Here is a 17,357-nt window from a genome sequence, read left to right on the forward strand (position 1 = left end):
TCCATTCATGCTCTGTCTCTCTCTGTCTCAAAAATAAATAAACATTAAAAAAAATTTTTTTAAATAATATATAGCACATAGAGGCCGATATAATCTTGAAAGTTCCTAAAAGCTTACATCTAAGACTTCTGAATAATTCATCAAATAGCAAATATCCTCTCCTGTCACATGCTAGTTTCAAAGCTGAAAAATATTAAAGTACAGACGAATGTAATCTTGCATCAGGAAAACAATCATGTTTAGCCAGAAAGGTTCTCTCTCAAAGGTCTCACAGAAGATATATAAATACATATGTATATATATATATACACACATATATATATACACATATATACATATATGTATATATGTGTATATATATACACATATATACATATATGTATATATGTGTGTATATATATATATATATATACACACACACTAATACATACATACCAAGAGTAAAGGCCAAAGGACTTCCCAATGAAACAATTTTAAACAACACTGTAGTATTGCTTTCTTCTGTCTGCTCTCCAAATTTGCTCTTAAAGCTATCACATTAAAATAATCTGTCCGAAATAACTTCAAATGGAGGAATTCCTGAGATTCTCTGTATTACAAATAACCTTTATATGTGAAACCTTTACCTTGCATGCCTTTATATTCTTTGTTTATAATACATAAAAGTCCTTCTTTTCAACTATTATGACTGTGAAAATTATCTTAAAATCAACTCTTTTGGGATGCTTGGGTAGCTAGGTCAGTTGAAAGCTCAATTCTTGGTTTCAGCTCAGGTCATGATCTTGCAATTCATGGGTTCCAGCCCCACGTGTGGCTGCCAGCATGAAGCCTGCTTGGGACTCTCCCTCTGCCTTTTTCTCAGCCCCTCCCCTGCTCACATGCAAGCACATGAGCTCGCTCATGCTCTCGCTCTCTCTCTCTCTCTCTCTCTCTCTCTCAAACTTAAAAAAAATTAACTGTTTCATTTGCTTCTATATCTACATTTGCATGAATGTTTATTCCCCCCTCCCCCGGTAATTTGGTTTTGATATTCACGAGTTTTAATTTTTTATACAAACATGCTAGTAGCTTTACATTTCAACCTTAAGTCATGCTTAGAAAATATGTAAGTAGGAGAGCCTGGGTGGCTCAATTGGTCAAGCGTCCGACTTCTGCTCAGGTCAGGATCTCACTGTTCATCTGTTTAAGCCCTGCATTGGGCTCTGTGCTGACAGCTCAGAGCCTGTAGCCTGATTCAGATTCTGTGTCTCCCTGTCTCTCCCCTGCTCATTCTCTCTCTCTCTCTCTTAAAAATAAATAAAACATTAAAAAAAAAGAATTATTAAAAAAAAGAAAATATGTAGGTATTCTTCTGTATTTTCTTCTAGTAGTTTTATAATTCAAATTTTTATTATTCTTTCAAAATTAGATGATAATATCCACCTCTGATGGAGGGACAGGAAATATCCTGGCCCCAAACAATAGAGGTCTACTGGTAGTGGGGAAAAAGTGGGACTATTAGGAAAAGGGAAATTATTAGGGAAACAAAGCCTGCCTAAGACTAAAGGTAAAAACTTTTCAACAAATCATCCCCCACCCTTAAGCACAAAGTGATGCCATTAAGTATTTAAAATTGATGATGCACTGAATGTAACCAGAGCAGGAAAAAACAAACAAACAAACAAAACCCTAATCAAGTAAGACTAATTCAACCCTGCACAGGAACAACTCAATATAACAAGAGTCATACCCATTTCTTAACATAAATACTATATACTTCAGTCTCTACTATCCTGCAAATGACGGCTCGCATTCAAACAAAAAGTATAAGCTTGGCCCTAGGGGTGATTTCCGTGGTCTTGAAGGCAGTGCACGCATGTTGAGGTTACCATTACCTTTTCTATGAGTTGTATGAAAACATCTGAAGTTCTTTCAGTTGCATCATTCCTTCAAGTAAAGTAATTTGGTAACATCCCCTCCCTGTCCAAATTATAAGCTACACAAAATCTCAAGAGCAAACAAATCATTGTCAGGTGACAAAACAGTCAAAAGAAGCAGAAGAAGCCGTAACTGAAATGCTGGAACTTTCAGCCAGCCAATTAATTAAAGTAAATACTACTAATAATAATGGATCAAATGGAACAGGTAAACCATAGGTATGAGCAAGGTGGCAAACATCAGAGATAGAAACTATAAGAGTTGAACAGAAAAACCTATAAGAGACAATTTGAAATGATAAAGACTATGAGAAATGCAGTAACAAAATTTTTAAAAGCCTTTGGCAGGTTCAGCAACAGACTTGACAGTTGAGGAAAGAATCAATGAACTTTAAGGTAGGTCAACACAGATCATAAAGCTGAAACTAACCAGGAAAAAGAGTGGGGGGAAAAAAATCAATGTAAACAGTATAGAAGGGAACAGTTTCCAACTCATTTTATGAGGCCAGCATTACCCTGACAACAAAATGAGACAAAGAAATCACAAGAAAAAGCAACTATAGATCATTATCCCTCACAGATGCAAAAATCCTCAACAAAATGTTAGCAAACCAAATTCAAATTCAGTAACTTAGGAGAAAGATAAAATACCAAAACCAATAAGGATTTATCCCAGGAATACAAGTTGATTCAACACTGAAAGATGAAATCAGTGTAATTCACCAGGTCAGCAAACTAAAGAAGAAAAATATGATGGCATCAACAAATGCAAAAAAAATAAGCATTTACGAAAATCCAACCTTTATTCATGGCAAAGTTCTCAGCACATTAGGAATAGAAGGGCACTTATACAACCTGATAACGTGCATTTACTAAAAACTTACTGCTAACATCCTATCAAATAATAAAACACGAAATGTATTCCCCCAAAGATTCAGGACATCAGCTGTCACCACTCCTATTCAATAACACACTCAAGATTTAGAAAGTGCAGTAAGACAAGAAATAAAAGAAATAAAAGGCATACGGATTGCAAATGGCACGACTGGATGTAGAAAATGACAAAGAATCTTTAAAAAAAAGCTCCTGGAACTAATAAGTGAGTTTAGCAAGGTTGCAAACTATAAGATCATTAAGCAAGCAACAATTATATCTCGATATACTAGGAACAGAAGTTGAAAATCCAAACTTAAAAAACAATACCATTTACAAAAGAGCCAAAAAACATAAAAATATGTATAAATGTAATAAAATTTATGCAAGATATTTATGCTGAAAAACTACAAAGTACAGATGAAAAAGACCTAAATAAGCAGAGCAATATATCATGAGCATTTATTGGAGACTTGTTCTCCCCAAATTGATCTACAAATGCAAAGTAATTTCAATCAGGGGTGCCTGGGTGGGTCAGTCAGTTAAGAGTTATGACTTCAGCTCAGGTCATGATCTCACGGCTCATGAGTTTGAGCCCTACATCAGGCTCTGTGCTGACAGCTCAGAACCTGGAGCCTGCTTCAGATTCTGTGTCTCCTTCTTTCTCTGTCCCTCTCCCAGTCACACGTTCTGTCTCTCTCTCCCTCAAGAATAAATAAAAACATTTTTTAAAAAATTCAAAGCAATGTCAATCAAAAGAAAAGCAAAAGCTTTTTATATTGACATCAATGAGTTGATTCTAAAATCAGCAAAGTAAAGGGTACCTGGGTGGCTCAGTCGGTTAAGTGTCCGATTTTGTCTCAGGTCATGATCTCACAGTTTGTGAGTTTGAGCCCCGCATCGGGCTGTGTGCTGACAGCTTGGAGCCTGCTTCAGATTCTGTGTCTCATTCTCTCTGCCCCTCTCCCACTGGTGCTCGGTCTCTCAAATAAATGTAAAAAAAAAAATTTTTTTTTTATAAAATCAGCAAAGTGAGTCAAAGGGACTGGAACAGCCAAAAACAATTTTGAAAAAAATCAGAAGACTCATACTATCTTATCTGAGGACTATACTTATAAAAATACATTAATCAACTCAGCATGACATCAGCAAAAAATAGATAAATAGAACAAAATAGAGTCCAGAAATAGACTCATACATATATGGGTAATTGATTTTTAACAAAAGTAAAAATGCAATTCAGTGGAGAAAGAAGAGCCTCTTCAGCAAGTGGTTTCAGGACAATCAGACATCCATATGTCCCCCAAAATGAACCCTGACCCATATCTCACACCATTATTAACTCAAATTGCATTTACTGAATTAACTCAAAATGAAAGGCCTAAATGTAAAATATAAAACTAAAAAAGTTTTAGATGAAAACATAAAAAAAAATTTTTTAAGATTTTTAAACATCCACAAAATTTATAAAATTAAAAATTAAACATTATTAAAATTAAAAACTCCTCTCCAAAGGTTATAGATTGGGAGAAAATATTTGCAAAATACTTATTTGATAAAAGATTGGTATCCAGAATATTTAGAGAGCTCTCAAAACTCTGTAATAAAAAAAAAATTTTAGGGGCACCTGGATGGCTCAGTCAGTTAAGTGTCCGACTTCAGCTCAGGTCATGATCTCAAGGTCTGTGAGCTCGAGCCCGGCGTTGGGCTCTGTGCTGACGGCTCGGAGCCTAGAGCCTACTTTGGATTCTGTGTCTCCCTCTCTCTCTGCCCCTCCCCCAGTCACACTTTTTCTCTCTCTGTCTCTGAAAAATGAATAAACCTTAAAAAAAATTTTAACAGGCAAAAGATTTAGACAGACACTTCATTAAACAAGCTATGTGAATGGCATAATAAACACATGTAAAGACACTTAACATTATGGGAAATGCAAAGTACAACTATTTGTGTGAGATACTATTACATCCATCATGATGGCTACAATTAAAAGAAAAATAAAACTGGCAATACCAACTATTGAGGAGTATGAAGAGAAGCTGGAATTCTCACACAGTGGTAGCTGGGAGGAGTGCAAATGGTACAACCACTTTGCAAGCCAATTTAGTCGTTTCTAATAAAGTTAGACACCCTTCATATAACCAAGCAATCTGACTATTAGTTATTTATCCAAGTGAAATAAAAACCTATGTTCAGGGGCGCCTGGGTGGCGTAGTCGGTTAAGCGTCCGACTTCAGCCAGGTCACGATCTCGCGGTCCGTGAGTTCGAGCCCCGCATCAGGCTCTGGGCTGATGGCTCGGAGCCTGGAGCCTGTTTCCGATTCTGTGTCTCCCTCTCTCTCTGCCCCTCCCCTGTTCATGCTCTGTCTCTCTCTGTCCCAAAAATAAATTAAAAACGTTGAAAAAAAAAAAAAAAAAAAACCTATGTTCACACAAAAATCTGTACTTGGGAGCTCCTGGGTGGCTCAGTTAAGCATCCTACTTTGGCTCAGGTCATGATCTCACAGTTCAAGAGTTCAAGCCCTGAGTCAGGCTCTGTGTGGACAGCTCGGAGCCTGCTTCAAATTCTCTGTCTCCCTCTGTCCCTGCCCCTCCCCTGCTCATGCTCTCTCTCTCTCTCATAAATAAACAAACATTACAAACATTTTTTTAAAAACCTGTACCCAAATGTTTATAGCAGTTTTATTTATAATTGCCAATAGATGGAAACAACCAGCGCAAATGGAGAATGAACAAACTTCGAATGCTAATCAACAAAAAAAAACAACTAAGTATTGATGCTTGCAGTAATATGGATGAACCTCTGCAGTTCAGCATCATTAAACCCAAAGCCACCCTCAAGTTTAATGATTCACTAGAAGGACTCATGAAATTCAAAAGGGCCATTTTATTCATGGTCAGTTTATTATAGCAAAAAAAAAAAAAAAAAAGATTAAAATCAGTAAAGGGAAGAGGGGTATAGGGCTGGGTCCAGGAGACACCAAACTTTCACTTGTCCTCTCCCAGTAGAGTTGTAGAGACAGCACTTATTTCTCCCAGCAAGAAATGTGACAGCACACATGGAGTACTGGCAACCAGGGAAACCCCCCCGAGGCCTGGTGTCAAGCATTTTTGTCAGGGGTCTGACGCACAGGCAGGTCTGACCATCTGCATAGGTGACCTTAGCCTGCAACTCCTCCAGAGGTCAAGCTGATACCACACTACACAAAGCCTCCTACCACACTGTCAGCCACATTGTCGGCACAGGCAACGTGGGGTGGCCAAAGGCCCTCAAGTAAACAAAGACACTCTTCTCAGGCAAGATATCCCAAGGGCTTAGAGGTTACCTTCCAGGAGATGGCAAGGGCCAAACCTTAGGCAGCTCACGGTTGCCTATTCTTTGAGTAACTAAGGTATTTTTACTCAAAACAACACTTCTGTGACATAAAATGTGTCAGTTTTCTCCCTCACACCAAGAAATTCTCTAACTCTACAGATGCCACCAGATATCTTACAATTCATTTTAATTCTAATAATAACTACTCAGTCAGCATCAGACTCCTTGGGCTTTTGGGCTCCATCCCACAAGACTGCCCTCACTTCAGATGTCAGTCCTAAGTATTGGATCTCCAGGTCCACATACTTCTGTTTGACCTGGCTACAAGGTGGTGGGTTCCCAAAACCATATCTCTCTTTCAATTTCAGTTATTTGCTAGAACAGCTCATCATATTCCAAAGACCACTTTATTCACTATTACCAGTTTATTAAAGAAGACAAATGAACACCTAGATGAGAAGGTACACAGGGAAGGTCCAAATGGGTCCTAGGAACAGGAGCTTCTCTCTCACAGAGTCGGACTATGCCACCCTACCAGCAAGTGGATATGTTCAGCAACTCTGAAGCTCTCCAAACCCCATTGTTTCAAGGGTTTTATGTGGGCACAGCTGATTAAATCATTGGCTGCTGGTGACTGAACTCAATTTCCAACCATTCTCCCCTCCATGAAGGTTCAGGCGTGGGGCTGCAAGTGCCAACCCTCTAATCACAGGGTTAGTAACCATGTGACAGCCAACTACCATCCTGAAGCTGTCTAGGGGCCTATCAAAAGTAACTTTATTAGCATAAGCTCACGTGGTATAAAGGTTTAAAAAGGTAGTAAAACTCACGTGGTATAAAGGTATAAAAGATGTTCCTTTCAGGAAATTGCAAGGATTTTAGGAGCTCTGTACCAGGAACCAGGGACACAGACCAAATATGTATTTCTTATTGTGTCACAGGAATGCTATGCCTTTACTGCACAACATTATATTAAGTGAAAGCAACCAAACCCAAAGGTATACAAGGTGTGTGATTCCACTCATATGACACTGAAGAAATAGTAAGAATACATTGACTGAAGGCTGCACTGTGGGAGGAGGGCTTGTCTACCAAAGGGCACAAGATAATATTCTTTATCTTTTTAAAAAAAAATTTTTTTAATGTTTATTTATTTTTGAGACAGAGAGAGACAGAGCATGAACAGGGGAGGGTCAGAGAGAGAGGGAGACACAGAATCCGAGGCAGGCTCCAGGCTCTGAGCTGTCAGCACAGAGTCTGATGCGGGGCTTGAACTCAACAGATGGTGAGATCATGACCTGAGCTGAAGTCGGATGGATGCTTAACCAATGGAGCCACCCAGGCATCCCAATAATATTCTTTATCTTGATTGTGATGGGAGTTACACAAATATGTGTGTTTATCAAAGCTCACAGAATAATGATTTCTACTGTTTATGACTTATACCTTTATTAGCCTAATACAGATTCATTCACCCGCAGCAATTTCAATAATCTAGATATGTTCACCTGAAGCAATCCCATCCCTTAAATATGATACATATAAACATTATGTGAGCAATCAGACAAATGCCTTTGCTAAGTGAAAAGCAATGGAAAACTGTATCTCTGCTCCATAATACTTTGTAAAAATTATGCATGCACACAGCCAAAGGAAAACATTTTGATACACTGGCTGGCAGGATTATGGGGTGACTTTTTTCTGTTCTACTTTAAGTTTCATAATGTCATCTGTGTAATAACAAACAAAATAAGATACTTAAAATATTTTTTAACAGGCAATAGTGTAATCTTGGTAGGCAGGATACTGAAATGCAACCCCCAAGGCCCCATGCCCAAGTATAATCCTCTCTCTTTGAGTGTGGGTGGGGCTTATAACTTGTTTCTAACCAATGGAACAGGGCAAAGGAAATGGGCTATCACTCCCATGATTATGTTATTTTAAATGGCAAAGGTGAAAAAATTTTGCAAATGCAATTAAGGTCCCTAATTGGCATTACATTAATCAGAGGAGATTTTCCTGGACATGCCTACCTAATAAAGCTGAGTCCTTTAAAGAGAGTCAAGAGATAAGAGACTTTCCTGTGGCCTTGGAAAAGCAAGCTGCCCTGAGTTGTACCACTAAAAGGAAATGAATTCAGCCAATAACCACGTGAGCTTGGAAGATCCAGAGCCTGGATGACACTTCAGCCCTGGCCAACACTTTGATTTGTAGCCTGTGAGGCCCTAAGCAGAGGACTCAGCTTAAACTGTGCCCTGACTCATGATCCATGGAAATTGTGAGATAATAAATCTGTGTTGTTTGAAACTGCTAACTGTCACAATCTGTTACAGAGCATTAGAAAACTAATCCAGTAATTAAAATTATTCTTTGGAGAATCTTGGCTTTACCTGGGTACTCCTTTGGCTCATGTCATATTAGAGTTAATGTACTGTTCTTGTTAGTCATTCTTATTTTCAGAGAAGAATGTGCACTTTAACAGAGCTTCAGTGAATAATGGTTCATATTTAGTCAATAACACAGAAGATCTGTATTTCAGACACTTGCCAGGAAATATAATCTCAAATTCACTGCTGCTCAATACTCAGGAAAAGCTCCATGTGAAACAATGTTTATGGAGAATTGTCTGCAGGATACTTTATACAGTCCATCTAGTTACTCTTAACACAGATTCTCTGAGAGGCTGGAGGGGAATTTAATATCAAAATCTCTGAGGGAGTAAATGGCTATGGTATTTTAAATGCCTATTTTAATATAACACTTTTACTTTAAAAGACTTGTTTTTGAGACAAATCAGAGAAAACAAAATTCATTAAGATTTTCTTTGCCAACAGAAACAGCTATAAGGATGGGGCACCTGGGTGGCACAGTCACTTAAGCGTCCAGCTTCGGCTCAGGTTATGATCAGGTTGTGAGTTTGAGCCCCACATCAGGCTCTGCGCTGACAGCTCAGACCCTGGAGCCTGCTTCAGATTCAGTGTCTCCCTCTCTCTCTCTCTCTGCCCCTTCCTGCCCTCCCCTGCTCGCACTCTGTGTATGTCTCTCTCTCAAAAATAAACATTAAAAAAAGAAAGAAAGAAACAGGCATAAGGAAAATTCCTTTTTATCTATTATATTAACTAATTTTGCAACGGTGGGTTACATAAAAAAGTCATGACAGAAATGGAACAAAGGAGAGATGATGGGATAGGAAGTTTTTATGTTTCTCTAAGCTCTTATTTTATTTTTGTAGTTTTTATTTTTTATTTATGTTTGTTTATATTTGAGAGAAAGAGAGAGCAATAGAGTGCGAGAGGGGGAGGGGTAGAGAGAGAGGGAGACACAGAATCTGAAGCAGGCTCCAGGCTCTGAGCTGTCAACACAAAACCCTATGTGGGGCTTGAACTCACAAACTGTGAGATCATGACCTGAGCCAAAGTCAAACCCTTAACCAACTGAGCCACCCAGGCACCCCTATTTTTAATTTTTAAAAGTAAGCTCTACCCCTAACATGGGGCTCAAACTCATGACCAGGAGATCAAGGGCCACACACTCTACCAACTGAGCCAGCCAGGTGCCCGTGTTTCTCTAAGCTTTGAAAAGACAGGAATAAGACCTCTTATGAATTCTCCTTGGGGAACCCTACACAGCTTGAAGTAAGGTTTCTAGAATGTATCAGAATGGTTTGCCATAAAGCTGGTTTCACTGGAATTAACCATGGATTGTATTCCACTAGCCATTTAGCCATTTTGGAATGCTACCAAAAAACAACAACAACGACAAAAACTCAGTTTATAGGAGGAATATAATTTAAAATGCTTTTAACAATATATTACATCGTGTCCTCAAGAACACTATCAAGGAAAACTTTTTTTTGGTCTTAATAGGAAGAGTCATGCTTTTTCCCAGCAGGTGTTTGTTTTCATCATATAGACACTACGTTACTGACCCAGTTTTCTTCCTATGTAGACTGCTAGAAACCATGCTACACATTTTTGATTTTTTCAACTTTTGGTCTAAAAATTTTCAAACATTCACATAAGGAGATAACTGTAGAACAAATGCCCATGCAACTCATAAATGTCTCATTATCTCAGTTCTCCCATCCTACAACTTTTCTCTCTTTTGGGGAGCAGGGAATGGAGTATTTTTACAGCAAATCCCAGACATCATATCATTTCACGCATATGTAGTAAAGAATGTATCACTATCATTTAAAGACCTTTTTGTTTGTTTGTTTGTTTTTTAGAGACAGGCAGAGAGAAAGAAAGAATCCCAAGCAGGTTCCACGCTCAGCTCAGAGCCCGACACAGGGCTCAATCCCACAATGCTGGTATCATGACCTGAGCTGAAATCAAGAGTCAGATGCTCAACCAACTGAGCCACTCTAAAGATTTTACTTTGACACTACAATGCCATTATCACATCTGACAAAATTAGCAATAATGCCTCAAAATCATTTAATATGTACTTTATGTCCACATTTCAATCATCTCAAAAATGAAATTTCTACTGTTGGCTTTTCTAAACCAAGAACAAAAGCAAGAACTACACACTGTATCTGATTAATACGTCTCTTTAAATCTCATTTAATCTGTAACAACAAGTCATTTGTCCTGTAGAATTTATCACATCCTAATTTAGCTGTTTCCTCCTGGTGTTGACTTATTCCTCCATTCCCCATATTTCCTGTAAACTTAGTAAGATCTAGGGACATGATTCATGTCTTTTGCCAAGAATACTCCATGGGTGATACATCTATGTTCCCAATCCATTATATTAAGACTCATAAGATGTCTGGTTGTCCTACTTAAAGTGATATTCATATTGGATATTGTATTCAAATGTTGCCAGTCTTATTTTACTCAGTGGTCATTCTCCATTATTTACTTAGGGGTTGCCTGAATGGGATTTGCTAATTCTATCATTCCATCTGCATTTATTACCTGAAATTCTTCTAAAAAGGACTTTCCCTAATTAACTATTTGGTTGCCCTGCAATACAGTTTACACAGGAAAGACTGTATGAATTATTGACTCTTTCTATTTATAAATTGTCAAAATAATGAACAGGTGATCTAGTACCTTCCAAAGTTATGATACCTATTTATTAATATCAATTTCTTTTTGTCCTTCTTACTAACATTTAAGTTGTATTATCTTGCAGAGTTCTATGGAAATAAACAGACTTCTATGGAATAAACTTCTATGGAAATAAATATATTCAGAATTCTTTGGACAGATTCCTGACTGCTAATGTGAAGTACTGAAAACTTTTAACACTGAAAAGATGTACTAAGTAATTTTAACAAAAATAGGGCTTCTTTCAGAAACTGACAATTAGTAGCATGAAGAAAATCAAAGCAATTTGGAGGTTGTGTCCTGGACTTTTTTTTTTTATTTCAAAACACTGCCCCCCAAAATTTCTTTTTTAATGTTTATTTATTTCTGAGAGAAAGAGAATGTGAGTGGGGGGAGGGGCAGAAAGAGAGGGAGACAGAGGATCTTAAGGGGGCTCCTCACTGACAGCAGAGAGCCCGATGCAGGGCTCAAACTTACAAACCATGAGATCATGACCTGAGCCGAAGTCAGACTCTTAACCCACTGAGCCACCCAGGCACCCCTGCCCTAAAAACGTCTTGCAAATCTTTTGGATATCTTTGGCATAAAGCATGGATGTATATAGGAAAACAATGAGAATACTATAGGCATATGGCAGATAAACTGTAAAGGCAACATTATAAAATATCTCAAGCAATAGAGAAAGTCATAGGTGAGAAACAAAATTTACTTCCCCAGAATTAGTTTCTAAAAGTCAAAAGCATCTTGTGATTCCAAAATACAGGGTATCTATACCTCCCTTAACTGCCTGAGAGAGCAGAAATGTACATGATATATACAACTAAGTATAAGAGGACATGGCAAGGGTTATAAAGCAGTATAATTAGTTCCTCCTGGAACACCTGCATAAGGAATTGTATCTGGAACAGTTTAAGAATGCTTCCCAAGGAAGATGACATCCAAGTTGTTCTGAAAGAAGCATTTCTGGGGGAAAGTAAAAAGAAAAAAGATTTCAAGGCAGAAGAAACAGCACAAAAGATGACACTGGTGTTTGGAAATATGGGTTGCATGTAGGGGATAATCAACTTGTATAAGTCGCATACAAAGTACCTAGTCAGAAGCCACTATAAATGAAGCCACTATGTTTCCTATGCTTCTAGCACATTATATATGCTATAATATGTTGTCCATACTTTCTCTTTAAAGCATTTAGAGACACGGTATATTTTTAAGTCTACTGGCATGATCACACTTGGTTTTTAAAGAAATAAACCAAATAATGTGAAGATTAAAAGAGGAAAGATAATAGAACAGAATGACTATATAGAGAAGACTTTTAATGCCTAAGACAAAGACTGAAAAGGAGTCAATCAGGAGTTGAGGGGCTGAACAAATTAACAGCCAGAGCAGAAACAGAGCTACTAGGATTTACTAAATGTAACAAACCAAAGATGAACCACAGTTTTCTACTCTGGGGTATTAAGAAAAAGAGGATTCCAGTAACAAAAAAAGAAGAGATTTTTTTTTTTTTTTTCATCTCCAAAGGCAAGAGAAACAAAGGCAAAGAGAAACAAAAGCAAAAATGAACTATTGGGACTGCATCAAAATAAAAGGCTTCTGCACAACGAAGGAAACAAGCAACAAAACATTAAGGCAGCCCATAGAATGGGAGAAGATATTTGCAAATGATGTATCTGATAAGGGTTAATATCCAAAATCTATAAAGAACCTATAAAACCAACACCCAAAAAACAAAACAGTGAAGAAATGGGTAGAAAACATAACAGACACTTTTCCAAAGAAGACATTCTGATGGCTAAAAAACACATGAAAAGACGCTCAACATCACTCATCATCAGGGAAATACAAATCAAAGCCACAAGGAGATACCACCTCACACTTGTCAGAATGGCAAAAATTAACAACACAGGAAACAATAGATGTTGGTGAGGATGCGGAGGATATTACCCTTTTACACCATTGGTGGGAATGCAAACTGGTGCAGCCACTCTGGAAAAGTTTGGAGGTTCCTCAAAATGTTAAAAATAGAACTACCCTATGACCCAGCAATTGCACTACTAAGTATTTACCCAAAGGATACAAAAATACTGATTCAAAGGGGCACATGCACCTCAATGTTTATAGCAGGATTATCAACTATAAAAATACAGAAAGCCCAACAGTCCATAGACTGATGAACGCATAAAGGGGCACGTAGGTGGTTCAGTCGGTTAAATGTCTGACTTTGGCTCAGGTCATGATCTTGTGGTTCGTGAGTTCAAGCCCAGCGTTGGGCTCTGTGCTGTCAGCTCAGAGCCCGGAGCCCCCAAATTCTGTGTTTCCCTCTCTCTGTGTCACTTCCCCACTTGCGTTCTCTGTCTCTCAAAAATGAATAAACATTAAAAAAAAAAACAAAACAATTTAAAAAGGGCGCCTGGGTGGCTCAGTCAGTTAAGCGTCTGACTTCGGCTCAGGTCAACACCTTGCAGTTCATGAGTTTGAGCCCCACGTTGGGCTCTGTGCTGACAGCTCAGTGCCTGGAGTCTGCTTTGTATTCGATGTCTCTATCTCTCAAAAATTAACACTAAAAAAAATTTTTTTTAACTTTAACATTTTTTAAAAAGATGTGGTATGTATACACAATGGAGTATTAGCCATCGAATGAAATCTTGCCATTTGCAACAAAGTAGATAGGGCTAGAGTGTATTATGCTAAGTGGAATAAGTCAGTCAGTGAAAGACAAATACCGTAGGATTTCACTCATGTGGAATTTAAGAAACAAAACAGATGAACATATAGGAGAAAAAAAAAAAAAGAGAGGGAAGCAAACCATAAGAGACTCTTAACTACAGAGAACAAACTGAGGGTTGCTGGAGGGGAGGTTGTCAGGGAATGAGCAACATAGGTGATGGGGATTAAGAAGAGCACTTACTATGATGAGCACTGGGTGTTATATATAAGTGATGAATCACTAAATTCTATACCTGAAGCCAATTTTTCCATATATGTTAACTAGAATTTAAATAAAAACTTGAAAAGAAAAAAAAAAAGGCCTAAACAAGATCCATGGTTTCTTTCAAGTAGGATTACCAGATTTTGTGGTCGTTCTTCTTCCTACTTTTCTGGATCTTCCAAACACAGGACTGTGGAAAAGTACTATGGAAGAACGAATATCTGTTTCTTTGACAAGTAAAAAAATCATCTCAACAAATAGTATTTTTTCAAATAGTATTTTTTAAACTACAGTATTTTGTTTTATTCTAGAGGTTGTCCAAACATTCAGCAATTTTCTATGGCCAATATGCAAAGTTGTGATCCAGTTGGGAAGGAATCAAATTTAATCAAGAAGTAAAAGACACAGGGCACGTGGGTGGCCTGGTCAGTTTTAAGCATCTGACTTTGGCTCGAGTGATGATCTCATGGTCTGTGAGATCGAGCCCCGCGTCAGGCCCTGTGCTGACAGCTCAGAGCCTGGAGCCTGCTTCAGATTCTGTGTCTCCCTCTCTCTCTGCCCCTCCCCTGCTCACATCCTGCCTCTATCTCTCTCTCAAAAATAAGTAAACATTTTTTTAAAAAATTAAAAAAAAAAAGATGTAAAAGACACACAGAGCCCATCGTCTGAAGCAAGATCAGCCCCTAACTGGGTATATTCAATGTGGGCAATAATGAATCCTTCAGAAACAGCCTAACATGTAGTTTTATAAGCCAGGACCACTCAAAAGCCTAGTACACTAGCACTGAGAGCCGTGAACACAGAGTTATGGAATGGATGCACTCAAGCTTCCCTCAGTGCAGTTATTGACAATTTTAAAATATTATTACCTAACAATAATAATTACTGCTCACAGATAGTTTGAACACCTATATGCAGAGGCACCATTTCTGATAATGTTTCTGGTTCAAAGTGGGTTTCTTGCCCTAGATTCCTGATGTATCACACAATAAAAAATGGATAGATGGAAAATGAGAAAGCCCAGGACCACCGTGGGCACCATTGTATGTGTGCGTATGTATATATACACACACACACATATATATACACACACACACACAAAAAGTCCCTTTTTGTGAGCCTTAACAGTCCTTTCCTTACTTTCATTCTATACATCACAGGATATTAATTTTCAGGGGCGGAAATGGTAAGCATTTTCATCATCCAGCCCATAATTCATATTTATATGTTAGATAAATTATGTTTACTATGACCACACTGTAGACTCATCAGAACAACAGAGGCTCACATTTATAAATTTTACAAATGCCATTCATATGCTGACACATTAAAAAATAGCTGTAGGGGCACCTGGGTGGCTCAGTCGGTTAAGCAGCCAACTTCAGCTCAGGTCATGATCTCACGGTTTGTGGGTTCGAGCCCCGCGTAGGGGACAGCTCAGAGCCTGGAGCCTGCTTTAGATTCTGTGTCTCCCTCTCTCTCTGCCCCTCCCCAGCTCGCACTCTGTCTCTGTCTCTCTCAAAGGTAAAATAAAGAACGTTAAAAAAAAAAAAAAAAAAGGTGGGGGGGGGGGCCTGAGTGGCTCAGTCGGTTGAGCGTCCAACTCTGGGCTCAAGTCATGATCTTGCGGTCTGTGAGTCTGAGCCCCGAATGGGGCTCTGTGCTGACAGCTCGGAGCCTGGAGCCTGCCTCAGTTTCTGTGTCTCCCTCTCTCTCTGCCCCTCCCCTGCTCATGCTCTCTCTCTCTGTCAAAAATAAACATTAAAAAAAATGTTTTTTTAAAAAAGCTATAGAATAGAATAGTTTTCAGTGTTACTTTAGGTAATTCGTATTTTAGGATTTGAAAAAAAATTAAGATTAAAAAAATTTTTTTAATGTTTGTTTGTGAAAGAAAGAGAAAGGCAAAGAATGCAAGCAGGGGACGGGCAGAAAGAGAGGAAGACACAGAATCCGAAGCAGACTCCAGGCTCTGAGCTGTTAGCACAGAGCCCAGCACAGGGCTTGAACTCATGAAAGGTGAGATCATGACCTGAGCCAAAGTTGGACGGTTAAGCACCTGACTCCTGATTTCAGCTCAGGTCATGATCTCACTGTTTGTGGGATCGAGCCCTGGGTCGGGCTGTACACCGACAACATGGAGTCTGCTTGGGATTCTCTCTCCCTGTCTCTCTGCCTCTTCCCCGCTTGTGCTGTCTCTCAAAATAAACTTAAAAATTAAAATTAAAATTAAAAATAAAAATATGAGTACTCAAACTGAACAAATAGTCCTTAATTCTGTGGCTTTGATAGCTCACTTAGAAGTTTCACTTAAGACATTTCTGAAATAAACTAGCCAATTACAGATCATCCATTCATGTTTTATTAACTCTCTATTTCTGATGTTTTCTCCTGCCAATCAGTACATTTTTAGGCCTTTCCCATGAGCTCACTTAGTAGCATAAACACTTCTTTTAGAAATAAATTAATCTTGGGGCGCCTGAGTGGCTCAGTTGGTTGAGCATCTGACTTCGGCTCAGGTCATGATCTCACGGTTCGTGAGTTCGAGCCCCACGTTGGGCTCTGGGCTGACAGCTCAGAGCCTGGAGCCTACTTCAGATTCGGTGTTTCCCTCTGTCTGCCCCTCTGCTGCTTGTGCTCTGTCTCTTGCATTGTCTCAAAAATAAATAAACATTAAAAAAAAAGATTTAAAGAAGAATAAATTAATCTCTAGTTTATTAAGACCACTTTAGGGACAGAACAAAAGTAAAAATCAGTGGACAAACAAAACTTAAAAAAAAATGAAGTAATATATATGCTAACTAATTTGGATGTAAATTTAAAAAAATAAAATTATAAAAAAAATGAAGTAATAAAACAACCAAGACCTCCATTTGCATAATGCAGACTCTCCCACTGGTAGCTAACTTCTGGTTTATCAAACCATTTTAAGGATAGAACAAAGATAAAATTCAGTGGACAAACAAAACCTAAAAAAGTAGTAAAACATAGGAGAGGAAGAGACAAAAAGGAACTGGAAAGACATGTGGAAAAGAAAAACTGAAATCAGAGAAAGAATCCTAGGTGTCTTTTGGATTAAAGACACTAGAAACTGCATGGAGATGAAAAACTCCAAATTTCCATTCTTTCACATCCTAATCTAGAACATATAAACTGATACAGTACATTCCAATGCCACAAGTACATTTTTAAATTATGCCTTTCAATTTAGTTTTGGCTATACAACTGACCCTTGAACAATGCAGGTTTGAACCGTGCAGGTCCAC

The 17,357-nt window shown here is 38.2% G+C and overlaps 1 long non-coding RNA gene across 1 annotated transcript; it reads right to left on the minus strand.

The window, feature by feature from the left end:
• Positions 1 to 1,142: 1,142 nt before the first annotated feature.
• On the minus strand, positions 1,143 to 15,642 carry LOC131492725 (uncharacterized). The gene is made up of 2 exons (XR_009252261.1): positions 5,209 to 15,642; positions 1,143 to 4,972 (listed from the first exon to the last, which is right to left on the minus strand). It is a non-coding gene; the product is annotated as an uncharacterized LOC131492725 (long non-coding RNA).
• Positions 15,643 to 17,357: the final 1,715 nt, after the last annotated feature.

The sequence above is a fragment of the Neofelis nebulosa genome, chromosome 13 (genome assembly GCF_028018385.1).
Source record: "Neofelis nebulosa isolate mNeoNeb1 chromosome 13, mNeoNeb1.pri, whole genome shotgun sequence".
Taxonomy (NCBI): domain Eukaryota; kingdom Metazoa; phylum Chordata; class Mammalia; order Carnivora; family Felidae; genus Neofelis; species Neofelis nebulosa.